Genomic DNA, 18,023 nt, shown 5'->3' with positions numbered 1-18,023 from the left:
GGCAGGAGGGCCAGTCCCGGCAGTCTCCCAGGATTCCTCCTGCCTCAGAGTTTCTGAACCCTTCAACTGGGGCCACGATGGAAATGTAGACATGTCCTCAGAAGACCTGTCTCTCAAAGCTGCCTTTTGAAAGCCTTCCAGGAGCCAGCCCAACAGCCCAAATCCTCTCTCCACTGCTCCTCAGAACAGGCTGGCTGGCTTGTGAGGTGATGGCTAATCCAAAAAGCCCAGAGAGTTCACTGCTCTGGGAGACTTTCCTGCCATTCGAGGGTGGCCCCAGACCATCCTCTCCCCGATGACACAGACATGAAAATAGGTCAGTGGGCCTATGGGGAAAGCTTCCATCTTGCTCTGGAAAGGCTCTTCAATTTGCCCAGGGGAAAAAGCAATCAGTCCCCCCCTTCCTCTTCCATCCCCCCTCCTCTCTCAACACCCTCCTGCTTCTCTCCCTCTTATTCCCCCATGCCAGGCACACAAATCCACTCCCCGCCCAGCCTAACCTTCCCCTACCATCCTGATCAAGACATCCAACCCAGAAGTAGGGTGGCTGTGGTGGGGGTGGGTAAGGTACAGACGTTCACTTCGGGAAGAAGTCACCTCTACACATTCTCTTTCCCAAGGTTAATCACTTCCATGAGTAATCACCCTCCCTGAACTCTATTCCCTGGAGTTTTCACAAAGCCTCCCGAGTCGACGCATGCATCCAGATAGATGCGTCCCAATAGAGCCAGGCCGGGGAGGAATGGTCTGTCTCTGACCTCCACCTGCTCTCTACTTCTCCTAGTCCACCATTCCTCTGTCCAAATCCCTGGCCTCAGTAGAGGTTTTCAGGGTCGCCAGGGCTTAAGTCTCTCCCCAGTGTCCCTATCCTGGGACGGTTGAGATCTGTGGCCATTTCCCCGTTGGTTCCTTTCCCATAGTAAGTATGCCTTTGGGGTTCAACCTGCCCTTCCGGACTTGGCCTGATGACTCACTTCCTTCGAGTGCGGATGGTATTAGTCCTGCTTATGCAGTTGCCACGCACAATCCATTCACCTTTCATCCCCAGGCTCTGAGGGGTGTTTGGTTGCTGCTGACTTCCAGCACTTTGGAAGGCAGATTCGAGGTAGGAGTCCTGTGTGCACAGCATGTCCTGTGGAACCACACACTATACCCCCTTTTTGAGAGAAACTCAAGGTAGAAGGGCCCGCGTGGGAATGAAGACGCCAAGGTAATGACGGTCCACGAGGCCCTGACTTTCTGATCGGCCATCTGCCGAAGACAGGAGACTTTTTTCCAGATCTGAACTCCTGGACTCCGTCTCTTGACTTGGAGTGACCTGAGGTAGGCCCACCGGCCCAATGGAGCAACCGCGTGTGGACAGGACAGAGGTTTGCCTCTTCCCGGATCTACCTGGGAGAGCTACGCTGCTTCCTCACCTTTCTGGTGAGAGGCTCTTAGCTCTGGTTCTTTCTAAGAGGGTCTTAATCCATTTGCCTGGTCTCGCCTGCCCAAATGTGATCATGAATTGGTGAGTGGGGGACTTGGTCAAAGACTGAGATCTCCACCAGCCCAGGTTGGATGCATGAGACAAATGCTTGGGCCTGGTGCACTGGGAAGACCCAGAGGGATCGGGAGAGAGGGAAGTAGGAGGGGGGATCAGGATGGGGAATACACATAAATCCATGGCTGATTCATGTCAATGTATGACAAAAACCACTACAATACTGTAAAGTAATTTGCCTCCAACTAATAAACATAAATGAAAAACACACACATACAAAAAAAACTGAGATCTCACACCCCCACCCCCACCCCCACTCCCACCCCCACCTCCACCTCCACCTCCACCCATGGAAGAATTCTGTGAGGTTTCCTTTGGGGACCGCGGGTGGCTTGGGGATCCCATTCATAGGCCTTTGAAGGCCAAGTCAGCCCCGGATGCCTGGAAACATCCCATTACTTCCAGAGCCTAGGCTTCCTCTTACCCACGGCCAGACGCAGTTGGCTAAAGGGCACTGAAGCACATTGGCGTCGCTCCACGTGAGAGATCGTCGTCTGGCGTCCCCTGGGAAGGCATTGCCTCCGCGTAGAATCACCAAGGCTTCCCACTCGCAGTGAGTTTGAAAGAATTTCTTGGGCTTCCGGCTCCTGGACGGCATATCACAGAGGTGCTCATAAGTCAGCTGGATGGCTTTGCTAGAATTCCGAGTGAACCCACCAGGGCCTGGTGGGCTGGGAACCCACCATTCCCAGTCAGGCATGGTTACAGTGTATGGATTCAGCTTCTCTGGTAAACAGGCGAGTCTGTTCTCACGCGTTAGTTGTGGCAGGTCGTGTCTCTCAAAGAATTAGACTTTGGGTCTCAGGTCTCTCCTCGGCATGCCTCCGGAGGAGAGACGCTTGGGCATGTTACTGGTCTTTTCAAAGGAACAGCTCGAGTTGTGCTGGATGTCTTCTCTCCCCTTTGAGGCAGCTGATCCACCCTGGTGAAGTCCCATCCTGGGCGCAATGTCCTCGGGATGCAGGGACTGCCTCGGGGATGGGGCAGGGATGCAGTATCGGGAACACAGTGAAAGAAAGCCTGAGGGTTAAGAGGCTGGTCGGCCTGAAGGCCGGGTTGCTCAGGAACAGGCCCTTCCGGACTCAAGCCTAGAAGAGGATCTTGTGCTTGCTGCTGGGCATCTGCCCCTTTTTGCGTAGCCTGCGAACAGCCTCTCTCAGATGTTTGGGTTGGAGTGGGGGCTTCTCACCCCACTTCTCACACATGTCTAGGGCCTCTTCCACCACCTCCCCGACGAAGACTTTGGCCATACCAGACATGGCAATGACCACGTTCTGGGACACCGGCGTGCCGGCCACGGCCTGGATCAGACGTTTGATGGTGGCTTTGGGGAAGGCTGAGCTGCGAAACACTTGGTAACGGTTCAGCTGCTCCTGGCTCATAGCGGCCACAAGGGTTCTCATCTCCTGGGCCTCCTCCTCGTTCACTTCCCGTTGCCTGCCTCTCTTGCCCTCGGTGTCCACTTTCCGTCTCTTGGCCACAGGGGGACGTGAGGAGGAGTCCGTCTCTTCACCTGCCCTTGGCTGCGGGCAGTCCTGACGCGCAGACTCACCGCCTTCCTCGTCAGAGTCTTCCCTGGCTTCCTGGGCTGCGTCCCGCGGCAGGATTCGGCCTGGGTCGCTGGGTTCCGGTCCCAGGGGCATGCCTGGTGCCTCCCGCGACACACCAAGGTCCGGACCTAGGTCCGGTAGCCACGGCCTGGCCTTGTCCATCCCAGCACTGGGTCAAAGACCCTAGCTCAGAAAGCTAGAGCCCTGGGCCCTTCCTGCTGCCGAGTCCGAAACAGAAAATCACAGTCAAAAGCAATCCCCTCAGCAGCAGGATCCGCCTTAAGCGTGTCTAGCCCCAGCCCCTTTATATAAGGCTCCGCCTGAAGCCACGCCCATCCGGAAGTCAGATGATTCCTCTGTAGGCCCCCCCCCCCCGCCCCCGCACATCCGGGGGCTGGGCTCCTCCCACTGCCCCAGGCAAGGGGCGGGGCCGGGGTGTGCCTCCCTGGGCCGACGGCAGTCTCCCAGGATTCCTCCTGCCTCAGAGTTTCTGAACTCTTCATCTTGGGCCACGATGGAAATGTAGACATGTCCTCAGAAGACCTGTCTCTCAAAGTTGCCTTTTGAAAGCCTTCCAGGAGCCAGCCCTACAGCCCAAATCCTCTCTCCACTGCTGCTCAGAACAGACTGGCTGGCTGGTAGGGTGATGGCTAATCCAGAAAGCCCAAAGAGTTCACTGCTCTGGGAGACTTTCTTGCCATTCCAGGGTGGCCCCAGATCATCCTCTCTCCCAAGGCACAGACATGAAAATAGGTCGGCGGGCCTATGGGGGAGGCTTCCATCTTGCTCTGAAATGCTCTTCAGTTTGCCTAGGGGCAGAAGCAATCAGACTCCCCTCCCACTCCCTTCCCCTCTCAACACCCTCCTGCTTCTCTCCCTCGTATTCCCCAACACCAGTCATACAAATCTACTCCCCACCCAGGCGAACCTTCCCCTACCATCCTGATCAAGACAGCCAACCCAGAAGTAGAGTGGCTGTGGTGGGGGTGGGTACAGACATTCACTTCGGGAAGATGCCACCTCTACACATCCTTTCTGCAAGGTCCATCACTGCCATGAGGAATCGCCCTCCCTGAGCTCTGTTCTGTGGCACACATCCCCCAGTAAAGCCAGGCTGGGAAGGAATAAGCTGTCTCTGACCTCCACCTGCTCCGCCTGGTCCAACCTTCTGTCCAGATCCCTGGCCTCTGTAGAGGTTTTCAGGGTCTCCAGGGCTTAAGTCTCTTCCCAGTGTCCCTATCCTGGGACAGCTGAGATCTGTGGCCATTTTCCCGTTGGTTCCTTTTCCGTGGTAAGTATCCCTTTGGAGTTCAACCTGCCCTTCCCGACTTGGCCTGATGACTCACTTCCTTCAAGTGCAGACACTACTAGTGTTGCTTATGGAGGTAGGGGAATCAGGGTGAAAGAAAGTGTGAGCATTAAGAGACTGGTCTGTTAACTTGGTGTGTTCTGGGGCATGAGGTAGGCCCGCCAGCCCGATGGGGCAAAGATGGCTGAGATCTCTGACCATTTCCCCATCAGTTGCTTTCCCTCTGTAATCATGCCTCTGAAATTCTGCTTGCTGCTCTGGTCTTGATCTGATGACTGACTTCCTCATCCTGTGTCTGGAGGTACCAGACACGATTCATTGACCTTTCTTCCCAATACCATGTCGGGCATTGTGGCTGCTTACTTCCAGCAGTTTCAAACACAGATTTCTCTGTGAGCAGGTTGTCCTGTGGGTACCCACACTGTCGCCTCTTTTGGGCCAAAGTCAAGAACTTAAAAATCAGGACAAGAATACTTGCCCCTTAGGATCATATAACTGCCCTCTTTCTAGAGTCAGTTTCCTCACTGTACTCGCCTTTCTTCCTCAAGACCTCACGTCATGGATGGCTTCACCCACACCAGTGTATTTTCTCACACTTCTGGAGACTGGAACATCCCAGATCAGAGTTGGAGCAGGGTTTGTGGCTCTTTCCTTTGATACACCTGACCAACTTCTCCCCGTGTCCTGGCGTGACCTTGGCTCTGTCAGATGATGAATCCCAGACACCTCTACCTCTTCTATGAAGGACACCCTAGCTGTTGGAGTCATGTCACTCTGTAATGGATGCCTTTGTTCTTAGTCATTTGTTTGAGATTCTGAGACTTCAACCTTTGTGATACCTTGATCTAGATCTCTTTTCATCTAAAATTTTCTAAGTTATTGATGTTTTGAGCACTGTGCTTATTAAATTTTTGTTTTACCAACTTGACTCAATTAAGGAATTGTTGGTCAGGTGGCATGTAATATTTCTGAGACTGTCTGTAGTTTTGTTTTTGGAAAATACTTTTGTCTATAGACTGAAGACAGTAGATCAACCTTCATTACTTTGGTGAGCATCATTCAATCTGTTCATGTCCCTACTAGACCAAAAATAGGATGACTAAATTATCCTCTTCTCTTGAACTGTAACTTCCATGTTCTCTTTCCTTCAAACAGATTATATTAGGTCTACAGACTCCAGTACTTACATCAGTGGTGTCTTACCAGGTTTTTAATCTTTTGACCTCAGATTCTTGGTTACACCTTTGCTTTCCCCATTTTCAGCTTTTTGACTTAGTTTTATTATACAACACACTTTCTTGGTTCTTCAACTTGCAGATAGCATTTCAGGAAATTGTAAGCCTTTATAAACATGTGAGCTATTTCCTATAGTAAATTTTTAATATATGTATATGTATCCTTTGGTTCTATTTCTTCATATAACTCTTAACACCACTATTCAGTATGTTATGATTTCTTCCAGTAGTACTTAACTAAAATATGGTGCATGTTTTTCATTTCCTAAGAGATTTCTATTAAAGCTAGTTCACTATCTGACACAGTATTAAAATTGAAGTAAATTAGTACACCTATTGACAAAATCATTGCCTTTCTTCAGATTTTTTTCAGATTTTATTATCATGAAGTAAAAGCATTGGTATCAGAGTTTTTAACATTTATTTTACTGGTATGAGAAGGTCCTTACTATTTGCAGTTTGTGTCCCATTGTGGGGAAGAGGAGTGAATGCTTAAAATCTTTAGATGAAACATAGCAAGCTTTGAGTTCTCACCTCTAGTGGAATGGATATAATTAAAGTGATCCTATGACCTTATGCATCTCATATTAATGCCATTTTGATAGAAGACTGATATTAATGTGGATAATTTTCAGAAAGTAGTTAAAGATTAAAATATGGGGCTTCTTATTCAAAAATTATTAAATCTGTAAGACAGTATAGAATGAAACCGAGGACAGAGTCCTTCTAATCGTGGGGCCTGTTGAAATTGCACAGGTCAAATGAGCCTGACACCAGCCCTGCATGAAAACATTATCCAATTAAAATTTTTACCCATGGAAAGGGTGTATTTTAATGAAAGCTTAAGAACTTACTCTTTCCGGGAAAAAAGCTATGTAATATGCTTCTATACTTCAGTATGGCAGAGACTCAGGCCAGAATACTCAGGCACTGAGAGCAGAATGAGAAGCAATGAACCGTAACATCTCCCAAATAGAGGTGGTGACAGGAAATAAATAAAACTGGAACTAGGCCTATTGATGACAATCAGAGGAAAGCATTTTAGAACAGGAGGTTTAAACTTGAGCTATGGCAAATAAGTGACAAAAGAGAATATTAGTTTAGCTTATTGATGAAACAGATTCTCCTATTTCATAAAAAACTATAAACAGGATTACTCCTTGTATACCCTTAAATATGCCTGATTAGAAGGATTCAGGAATTATCACTGTCTAGCCATCTTACTCCCAGTATCAGCTAATTTACATTTAACCTGTATCTTTGTTCTTAAATGAGAGTACATGAAAATAGTTGCCTAATAATTAATGATCAAATTATCCTCTCTCTCTCTCTCTCTCTCTCTCTCTCTCACACACACACACACACACACACACACACACACACACACACACACACACATGTTGAAAACAGATTCCTACCAGAGGACATGCACTTATCCCAAATAGAAAAATAGAAGTGGACTGTGCAAAGTTCTGATATGTTGGAAAACATGTTCAAAGAATTTGGCCTTGAATTTAGCTTAGAAACTGGCAATATAGATTAACAAACCAGAGAACTAAACTTGTGTAACTAAAACTATCCAAAGACTGTAAAAGTAAAGCAATATATAATAGACTAGCAAATCTATAAGTTAACTATCCTTTGTTACATTTTCACATTATCTTTTGTTGTTTTTCTTAAGACAGAGCTCTCAAACATCTCAAATACTCTTTCCCAACTATCTTTACATATATGTATACCATGATTCAACTTTCTCATATTTATCATTTTTGTTGGCTGAATTTTTAAAAAATGGTGACCACCTCTTTAGGTTAATCCTCTACCTATTATAAGTTATCGTATTTCAAACTCATCTTTTCAAAGATATCCTATCTCCTGCATCTACATCCTTGAGCAAACCAGTACAGATACACGTACACACATATACCAAGATACTGAAGGATGAAAACAAATTCACAAGGCCAATCAATAGCAAAATAGACACATTTAGACACAAATATTTTTACACTCTAATTCAATCGATGTTCTGCCTACTGAGCCATGGTATTTCAATAGGACATGTAGTTCATTGTTACTGATCAGCAATTGCCAAATGTTTAACTATCAGTGAAAATAGCTTTGTGCTCAACCTATGAATGATACCCAGATCAAAGCAAAACAGCTCCCAAACACCACATCATTGTCCCATCTATTGTTCCTAAATCCTAGGCTTACAGCCCGCCAACAAAATCAGCCTTTCTTGGTAGGCTTAATTACCTTTTTTTATCCCAGTCATAGCTCCCCCAGTAAGAATAACAACCCTGACTAAAGCAAATCACAGTGTTACCATTCTGGAAAGAAAGGTTTGGGTGTGGGTGATAATTGTGCCAGAATTACTTGCCAGGTGAAAACATGGTGGGTGTCATGAGATTTCCCAACAAAGACATGTTTGGTTCCCTCCTGACACAAAGGGTTAGATGTGACTCTTTAGATATTTACTAAATTGTATCACTCTTTGGAGCCAAAAAAGCTTTAGTTTTAAATTTTATAGAGTAGAAAACTGAGGGTCAGAGAAGTTAAAAGGCTCTACCAAGTCACACAAACCAGGTTAATATCTGAAACTGAAGTCCCCAGACTCTATTTCAACCTATCATCTTTCACAATGTGTTGCTCATCATATAGTCACAAAATACAATAGGTCAGAAAACATCAGCAATTTATTGCAGATGGGAAAGTTAGCTTTTATTCTAACTATTGTCTATTTCCTTTATATTTATTAACAAAAATAAAAAATATCCCAATAGATCTTGGAAATGCATCTGTTCTCAAATACAAAACAAGTGAACAAATAGAAAATTCTTACTAGAGGCTAAAGAAAAATATTAGGTATATTCATGAAACTTTTTTGGTGTCTCAGATGGTAAAGAATCTGCCTACAGTGCAGGAGACCCAGGTTTGATCCCTGGGCCAGGGAGATCCCCTGGAAAAGGGAATGGCAATCCTCTGCAGTATGCTTGCTTGGGAAATCCCATGGACAGCGACAGGCTATGGGGTTCTTTTCAGTCAGATGTGACTGAGCAACTAGCACTTCACTTCAGGTATATTCATAGATAGTATGACCATATAGCTAACTGCAACTAATCCCTTAGTAATAAGGGTTCTGAAAAACAAATTGGCTTCTGAAAAGCTAATTTAAAATAATTAAGAAGAATTTCTTTTACTATTAAATACCAAGATATCAAAATGTTAAAGACATGTAACATCTTTCCATTCTATAATTGTTTAGAAAGAAAAAATAAAATGAATAGCACATGGCTTGTTTTTAAGGTTTAGTCAGTATCACTGGAAGCATGGCACAGCACAGTGCCTTTTGTGTGTTTTTTTTGTTTTATTTTTTATTTAAAATGACAGAGATTTATTCTTTCATGGTTCAGGAAGCCAAAAGCCCCCGATCAGAATGTCGGTAGGGTTGGTTCCTTCTGGAGGCAGAATCTGTTCCATGCCTGTCTCCTAGCTTTTGGTTCATGCGTGCTAAGTCATCATTTCAGTCATGTCCAACTCTGTGCTCCCCTGTGGACCATAGCCTGCCAGGCTTCTCTGTTCATGGGATTCTCCAAGCAAGAATGCCAGAATGGGTTGCCCATACCCTCCTCCAGGAGATCTTCCCAACTCGGGGATCGAACCCATGGGTCTTATGTCTCCTGCATTGACAGGTAGGTTCCTTACCACTAGTTGCACCTGGGAAGACCACTTTTTTAACACTCCTTGTCTTGTAACTGGATCACTCAAATCGCTGCTTCTCAGAAAATTCTGGGGAGAGAATAGAAACCAACCAATAAACAATACCCTATTGGGAAGAGAACACAAATTTTGGAGTTTAGGGCTGCTGGCAGAGCAGTAAATTGGAAAAGTTTCAGAAAGGAGGGAGACACAGAGGAAATACTATTAAACCTGCATAGAAATTTTCCTCAAATCTTTGGCTTATACCTAAACCGTATATGCTTTTGATGAGAATCTGAGGAACCCAGCTGAAAGCAGCAGCTGAAAGGATTAAGACCTGTGAAAGGATTAAGACCTAAAAAAAATAAATAAATAAACAAAATCTATATCAGCAGCTGCTTAGTAGTGGAGAGAATTTGTAGTTCAAGTCTGACCTGGCAGAGCTTGACAGATACTTTTGCTTCTCATTGAAACTCTAGAAGGGCAACAGCTTAGGATTAAGAAACACATATCATGACTAAAACCTGTGGCATGAGAATAAGGGCAAAAACCAAAACAAGAACCTACACACAAACCCTAAAAGCAAGACTCCAAAAAATCAAGGGATTAGGCTGGGAAATTAATAGCTTTTCAGACAAAATTTAATACTTTTTAGAAAAAGATAACATAATCCAGGTTTATTATCCAAAATATTTAGTATCTAATCAAAAATTAACAGGCATACAAAAGATATATAAATATCACCAAAAACAGAAAAAAAATAATCAAAAGAATCAGATCCACATATAACTTAGATGTTGAACTTAACAAAGATTTTGAAGCAGCTAATAAAATTCTCCTAGAATTTAGAGGAAAAGGTGGAGAAAATAGAAGGACAGATGTGAAATCTCAGCACAGTTGAAAGAGAAAAAAAGAAAAAATTTAAAAGAAACAAATGGAAGTTGCATATTAAAAATACAGTACTAGAAATAAAATGTTCATTAAAGTGACAACTTCAGGCTAGACCTACAGGAAAAAGAGCCAGCTCATTAACTCAAAGATAAAAATTAAGGAAAGAAAATACACAATAATATAGTATATGATATTGTAGTACTATAGTTTATGATCTGTCGTATGTGTAACTGAAGTCCCAGAAAGAGATGAGAGCAAGACAGAAGAAATATTTAAAAGTAAAATACCTAAAACATTTTCAAACTAATTAAAAAAAAAAAAAAATCAACAGACCCTTCCCAGAAACATGAACCTCAAGTAGGACAAACACGAATATAAACACATCTAGGCACCTCATTTTCAAGCTAGTGAAGACCAATGATTTAAAAATATATATTAAAAACACCTGGAGGAAAAAAAACACATTACATTCAGGGGAACTGAAATAAGAATTATGACTGACTCCTCACAAGAAATGATGGAAGATAGAAGATAATAGAATAATATCTTTAAAATTTTAAATGGAAAATCTCTCAACTTAATTTTTCACCAATAACTATACCCTTCAACAAAAGAAAGCAAATCAAGGTCATTTTCAGATGAAGCTGAGAAAATTTATTATAGGGAAAGTTTCTCTCCAAGAAATGCTAAAGGAAATTCTATAGACTGAACAAAGTATCACTTAGTGGGAAAGCAGTTCAACAGGAAGAAATAAAGATGTAAAAGATAAACACTCCAATAAACAGGAAAAATGATTTTTCTAATTTCTTTAAAAGTCAACTAACCATTTAAAGTAAGAAAAATTTTTTGCTGTATTGTGAATGCTAAAATATAGAGCAAAATAAAATATTGGTAATGTGAAAAATACCTAGAAAGAATAGTAAGTGGAATTATACAATTAATAATATTCTAATCTTACACATATGGTAGTAAAAGTTAATGTAAAGTAGTATCTGATAAAGTAGTATCTTGTTACACCTACAGCAAGCAAGGAAAAAATAAAATATCTTAGAAGTTGCTATTGTGAATAAAAAACTACAGAGGAGCAGATGCAAACCTCACCAACTCATTCTTGATTTCAGACTTGACCTCCAGGTGGAAAGGCAGAGATGATTTCCATGAAAAAATCTTGGGTTGACTGAGATCATTCTACTTTCTAAGATTTTTATTTCTTCTAATTCCAGATCAGGAGCTTAAAAGATAAATGACGTTTACAAGAAATATACAGATGTATTTTTTATATTTAAGCTTATAAACTTCTAATTGATACTTTCTATTTGTGTCTACAGGAAAAATATCTGAAAATATATATAGAAAACTATATATCCATTTATCTGAGAAATGAGGTTAGAAGAGTAGGGGTTAAATGATTTAGAATATATACTTCATACACTCATGTTCCATTTTCCCACATTGACTTTCAGACAAAAGAGGGAAGCATATGTAAAACAGTTCTAAAAATTCATCTAGCCTGATTCTTTATTTACCGACTTTATGACCTCGAATAGGTTGCTTAAACCTCACTAATCATCTCCATGGGTATAATGGAGAGGTCCCTTATCTTATGAGGTAAGTAATAAGGTAATCACTTTCTTTATGAGATTGTTATGTGAAAGTGAAGTGAATTCGCTCAGTCGTGTCTGACTCTTTGCAACCCCATGGACTGTAGCCTACTAGACTCCTCCGTCTATGGGATTTTTCAGGCAAGAATACTGGAGTGAGTTGCCATTTCCTTCTCCAGGAGATCTTCCCAACCCAGGAATTGAACCTGGGTCTCCCACATTGTAGGCAGATGCTTTACCGTCTGAGCCACCAGGGAAGTCCCGAGGTTGTTATGAGGATTAAATAAATGAATTCTCTTCTCCTTAATCTGACCATTAGGTCCAAATTTATTCTAATGCTAGACAATATGAGTATATGCCATGTTTCATGATATATCTGAAATATTCAGTATTCAAATACATTATGAGACAGACTATCAAAACATGTTCACATCAGTTAAGGTTAGGTTTTGCCATCAAATTAATTAAAAAATAAAAACCTGTCGATTTCTCATAGTTTTTTATTTTGAAATTTTTGGTGAAGGATTGACACAAGAAGGACCAAATAAGGGTCAACTTGTTGGTCAATCCATTGGTCGGTTAAATAACACAAGAATTTCAGCACTCCACAGTGTTCATGCCCTGAATAACATCCAGGAACAGGCTGAGACTGACAGATTTCAGCCTCAGCCTCCCATCTCATTCTTATGTCAAGACACAAGCTTACTAAATGGAATTAAAGACATTATCACTCCCTATGCATACATTGGAGAAGACTCTTGAGAGTCCCTTGGATTGCAAGGAGATCCAACCAGTCCATCCTGAAGGAGATCAGTCCTGGGTGTTCATTGGAAGGACTGATGCTGAAGCTGAAACTCCAATACTTTGGCCACCTCATGCGAAGAGTTGACTCATTGGAAAGGACCCTGATGCTGGGAGGGATTGGGGGCAGGAGGAGAAGGGGATAACAGAGGATGAGATGGCTGGATGGCATCACCGACTCAACGGGCATGAGTTTGAGTAAACTCCGGGAGTTGGTGATGGACAGGGAGGCCTGGTGTGTTGCGATTCATGGGGTCGCAAAGAGTCGGACATGACTGAGAGACTGAACTGACTGACTGACTGATGCATATATTCTTATTCTATTTTTCCCTTAGTCAGGCTATAGTTAAATTTTATACCTTAAACATTCATAAAACATGAATCTATTGTGTCAGCAGAGAGTTAATTAATTCTTGACATAACTTTAGCATTCACTGGGCCTAGAAATCAAAAAAAGACATGTTTATGAAAGATTAATAACAAAGCAAGTAAAGATAAAAATGTCCTATAAGTTTCTTATTCCTTTCTTTATTTTGATTATTTTTCTCTTCTTTACTCTTCTATGCTCCCAGAAAGATTAGAATTTAAATACAGAGTAATCCATCATACTCTGTATTTGGATGTATTGCTGTATTGTGAATGTTAAAATATAGAGAAAAATAAAATATTGATAATGAGAAAAATATCTAGAAAGAATAGTAAATGGAATTATACAATTATAATATTCTAATCTTACACATATGGTAGCAAATGTTAATTTAAAGTAGTATTTGATAAGTTAAAGGTATATCTTGTTATACCTACAGCAAACAAGGAAAAAATAAAATACCTTAGCAGCTGCCTTTGTGAATAGAAAACAACAGAAGAGCAGATGCAACCTTCACCAACTCATCAATTCAGTACAGTACAGAGACTGTACTGAATTACCTGCTTCAGTTATACAGGCAGGGTCTAATTGAAGGATGCTGAAATTTATAAAACAAACAGTTCTGATAATTAACTTAGGAAGAAGAGGCAATGTTGGTACAGTCAATTCCAAAGCAAACCCAGCAATCCTCCTCTCACTTCCCTTTCTGAAACCTCCTTGTCTTGCTTCTTAACTATGGCTTCCTCCTGTTGCCAATATCATCATCTTGCCACTAGCTGCCCCAAATTCCTCATCTTTACCAAAAACAAATACAATTTCTCCTTCTAAACTCCTACTTTGACTCTTTTCAAGACCCTTAATCTGATTAAAATAATTCATAGCTAGAGTTTGGTCGAAGAGAAAAATACAAAACTTCCTCGGAATAATTTGTAATTTAAAATCATTTTCTACCTAAAATAGTTTTGCTGAGTTTATAGAGGAGGATTCCTGAGTCCTTTTTTATTCCCTCCCACCGCAATGCATCTCATGCTATATTTCCATGCACACAGTAAAAGACATATGCTTTTACTGTGTTTAAAACAGAACTAAGTAAAAATAGTCATTCTTTCAGGAAAATACAATGATTGGCTCAACAAACCACAAGTCACAAATAGGAAGTGAGGAGAACCTTTTAGACTTTGTTTCTGGCCAATAACTTGAACCAGTATCCCAAAAGATGCCTTTACTCTGGTGAAAGTGAAAGTGTTAGTCACTCAGCCGTGTCCAGCTCTTTGCGACCCCAAAGACTGTAGCCCGCCAGGCTCCTCTGTCCATGGGATTCTCCAGGCAAGAATACTGGAGTGGGTTGCCATTCCCTTCTCCAGGGGATCTTCCTGACCCTGGGATGGAACCCAGGTCTCCCACATTGCAGGCAGACTCTTCACCACTTGAGCTGCCCAGAAAGCCTTTACTCTAGTATTCCATACTAAAATTATCTCAAATAATAAAGATAAATAAATGTTCTATTCTGGCATGCCCTGCTAAAATTATCTCAAATAGCCAATGCAACGGAAGCTACCAAATCCATTTTTCACTCAGTGTAGGGGCTTTGACCAATTTCTTTGTCGTTACACAATCAATCACTGTTTCCAGCAGATGTCCAACTGCCACTATCATAGCTAAATGGTTCAGATAATATGTTCTCAAATCAATATTTCACCAGTTCAGGTTTTCATGATCTTATTTTATTTCCCTCCATCGTCATCAGTGTTTTCTGATAAGTTTCATAATTCTCTAGAACTTGAACTTGCCTAAACTGTCATTCCAATATTAATTGCTATTATTAATAATTGACTCTTCACTATTGAAAATCTAAACATACAAATAATAGAGGTTAGTCATTAGAGTTTTACGGTTTTATAAGACATTGTATATAGTAGATATTTTGTAAATATTTGTGAATAAGCTCTTGAACTATTGAGTAAATGAATTGGCAGATATTTCTAAACTTTAAAAGATTGATGGCTTTAGAAGATTTCACTGTTTTCATTCCTGAGCATCATCATCTACTTTAAAAGTCTCTCTGTTTTTAAAAAATAATTGCAGATGTATTCCAGTTTTGAACTATGTATCAGAAAATAGCTTCTTCCTTTTTCTCACACATTCTCATCAGAGAAAAGTTAACTTTCCCCAAAATGCACGCTCAGGCTTTCTTGAAATCACACGTCAGTTCTGCACACACATAGGAAAGAGAAGATGCTGTGACACTTATACCTTGAAATCAAGCTTTAGTTTTGATTAAATAACCTGGTACCCACATAGCTCAAACCCTATGCTGAGAGCCTGATCATTTTTTCCTAATCTTTGACCAGGATTATTGATCTTTTCTTTGCAAACCCAGAGGTCCCAGGCTCTTGGTTCTCCAGATTTCTTCTCTGAGTTTCTGATCCCTATTATCTGACTTCCATTTGCTCTGCAACAAGAGAAGCAGCCGCAGTGAGAAGCCCACACACTGCAGCTACAGAGTAGCCACTGCTTAACACAACCAGAGAAAGGCCTGTGTGCACATAACAAACGAGATTCAGCACAACCAAAACTAAATAAATAAACATATCAATTATTGAGAGAAGGGAAAAAATCCTAAAATCAAGCCTCGTGCTGAACATGAACAAAGTATAGTTTATATATGATTCATCACTTAATGACACAATTACCATTTTTCACTGCTTCCAAAACTAGTTACCACACTCTAGTGAACAAATACCCATCTTTTTTTTCCTGAATGTGATTTCTTTTTTCTGCAAGGCCATTTAATCTTTATTGGTTTCAAATGCATGCTAACTATTCCATTTATATGAGTTCATGAGACTATTACTCAACTCTTCTACTTCAAGGCATATATAAAAGGGAGGAAAAGACTGGATGGAAGAACTGCTAAAAGAAAAACTAAAAGTCAGAGAAAATATCTTTAAAAAGTCAAATACTAATTTTTGAAATGATTCCAACATGAGATAAAATTGAAAGATGGCAACAATTCCTCAGTAGAAATTATTCCTGGAGATTCCCCTTATAAAGGGGCTTCACCTGGTACCAAATTCATTTCAAAGGGATTAAAAGGAGCACCAGGAATCCTTTGGGATGATAAAAATATCTTACATCCTGAATGTTGGTGGTCTTACAGGCATATTCAACTGGCAGCACTCATTTTGTACACTTTAAATTGATGTGGTCTGTATTGCATATAAATTATACCTCCTTAAAGTTGATTATAAAAACAAAAAGAAAGCAAAACACTAATTTGTGGTGCTTACATGAATTAAGTGTACTGAAAATAAATGATCTGTAAACAATTGTTAAAGTTCACCTTTTCACAAAAGCTATTGCTTTGGAAAGTACTCTTACACTCCAATATTTCCCAATAAAAGTTTAAATTATGATATATAATAAATGTAAAGTGTCACTGACATAACATTCATTTGCAATCACAAGAAAAATCATGAAAAAAGATAAATAATTTTTTTGTTATTTGATCTATGACTTAGAGTTATACCCTGTTAATCCTGAAAAAATGAAATGTTTTATAGATGATAGTAGAGTATAGAGTCTATGGATTAGAAGATAAAAATCTGAAATATGGTAACCATCAAGAACTATGCACCATCTGAGAATTCACCCTACTTGCAAGTAGTCAAGTTAACCTGTCAAAATTTTCATGGATAGAAGACACAAGAATCCTGAGTCAGAGACAGAAGACAGCTTATTAATCACAACAGTAAAAATGCCCAGAGTGAATCCAGTCTTCCAATCACCTGCTCAGAATCACAAAGAACATTTCATTAATATGTTAATATGTAATTAACATGCTCATTAATAATTTTATCAATATGTTAAAGGAACCAAAATTGAGGGAGTTTTATCTGATTTCCAGTCTGTCATTATTTAGAAACAAGGTGACAACATCAGCTCAGTTCAGTTCAGTCACGCAGTCATGTCCGACTGTTTGCGACCCCACGGACAGCAGCACACCAGGCCTCCCTGTCCATCACCAACTCCCCGAGCTCACTCAAACTCATGTCCATTGAGTTGGTGATGCCATCCAACCATCTCATCCTCTGTCATCCCCTTCTCCTCCTGCCTTCAGTCTTTCCCAGCATCAGGGTCTTTTCCAATGAGTCAGCTCTTTGCATCAGGTGGTCAAAGTATTGGAGTTTCAGCTTCAACATCAGTCTTTCCAATGAATATTCAGGACTGATTTCCTTTAGGATGGACCGGTTGGATCTCCTTGCAGTCCAAGGGACTTTCAAGAGTCTTCTCCAACACCACAGTTCAAAAGCATATGTTCTTCAGCATTCAGCTTTCTTTATATAGGTGACAACATACTCTTTTTCAAAGCAATTATATCCCTCATCAGCTCAATAACTAAAGTCAGAGATCTGTACATCATTCTAAACTCCAGTCCCTCTTTACCCTCTTCACTTGTGGTCAGTTGCCCACCCTTGCCACTTTTGTTTAATAATAAATAGTTATCATTATCTGTTTGAGAGCAGGGACTGTGACTTATATCTGAGTATCAACAGCATTTTCCACTAGGTCAGTCACATAGTAAGTGCATAGTGAAAGTTTGTGAAATGAGTAGAGCTACCTATTTATCAATTTCAAAAAAAAATGCACATAGAGACATAGAAAAAATATTATTTTCTTAGCAAATATGAATTCTAGCTATTAAATAGCTGTGGGTATTTTAACACAATTAATAACTCAAGTATGTGAATGCTGAGTGCCTCAGTTGTGTCCAACTCTTTGCAGTTCCATGCGACTGTAGCCGGACAGGCTCCTCTGTCCATGGCTTACCAGGCAAGAACACTGGAGTGGGCTGTTATATCCTTCTCCAGGAATTTTTCCAACCCAGGGAGCAAACCCACATCTCTTATACCTCCTGTATTGACAGGTAGATTCTTTATCACTGCACCACCTGGGAAGTCCAACACAAGCACATGTTGTATTTAATGGTAACCACAAAACCCATTAAAAAATGACAAAATTTCTTC

The 18,023-nt window shown here is 41.1% G+C and overlaps 1 pseudogene; it reads right to left on the bottom strand.

The window, feature by feature from the left end:
* Positions 1-2,631: 2,631 nt before the first annotated feature.
* On the bottom strand, positions 2,632-3,255 carry LOC136146400 (transcription initiation factor TFIID subunit 11 pseudogene; annotated as a pseudogene).
* Between the last annotated feature and the right edge of the window lie 14,768 nt (positions 3,256-18,023).

Source organism: Muntiacus reevesi, chromosome 14, assembly GCF_963930625.1.
Source record: "Muntiacus reevesi chromosome 14, mMunRee1.1, whole genome shotgun sequence".
NCBI lineage: Eukaryota > Metazoa > Chordata > Mammalia > Artiodactyla > Cervidae > Muntiacus > Muntiacus reevesi.
This window is presented reverse-complemented; position numbering and strand designations above follow the sequence as displayed.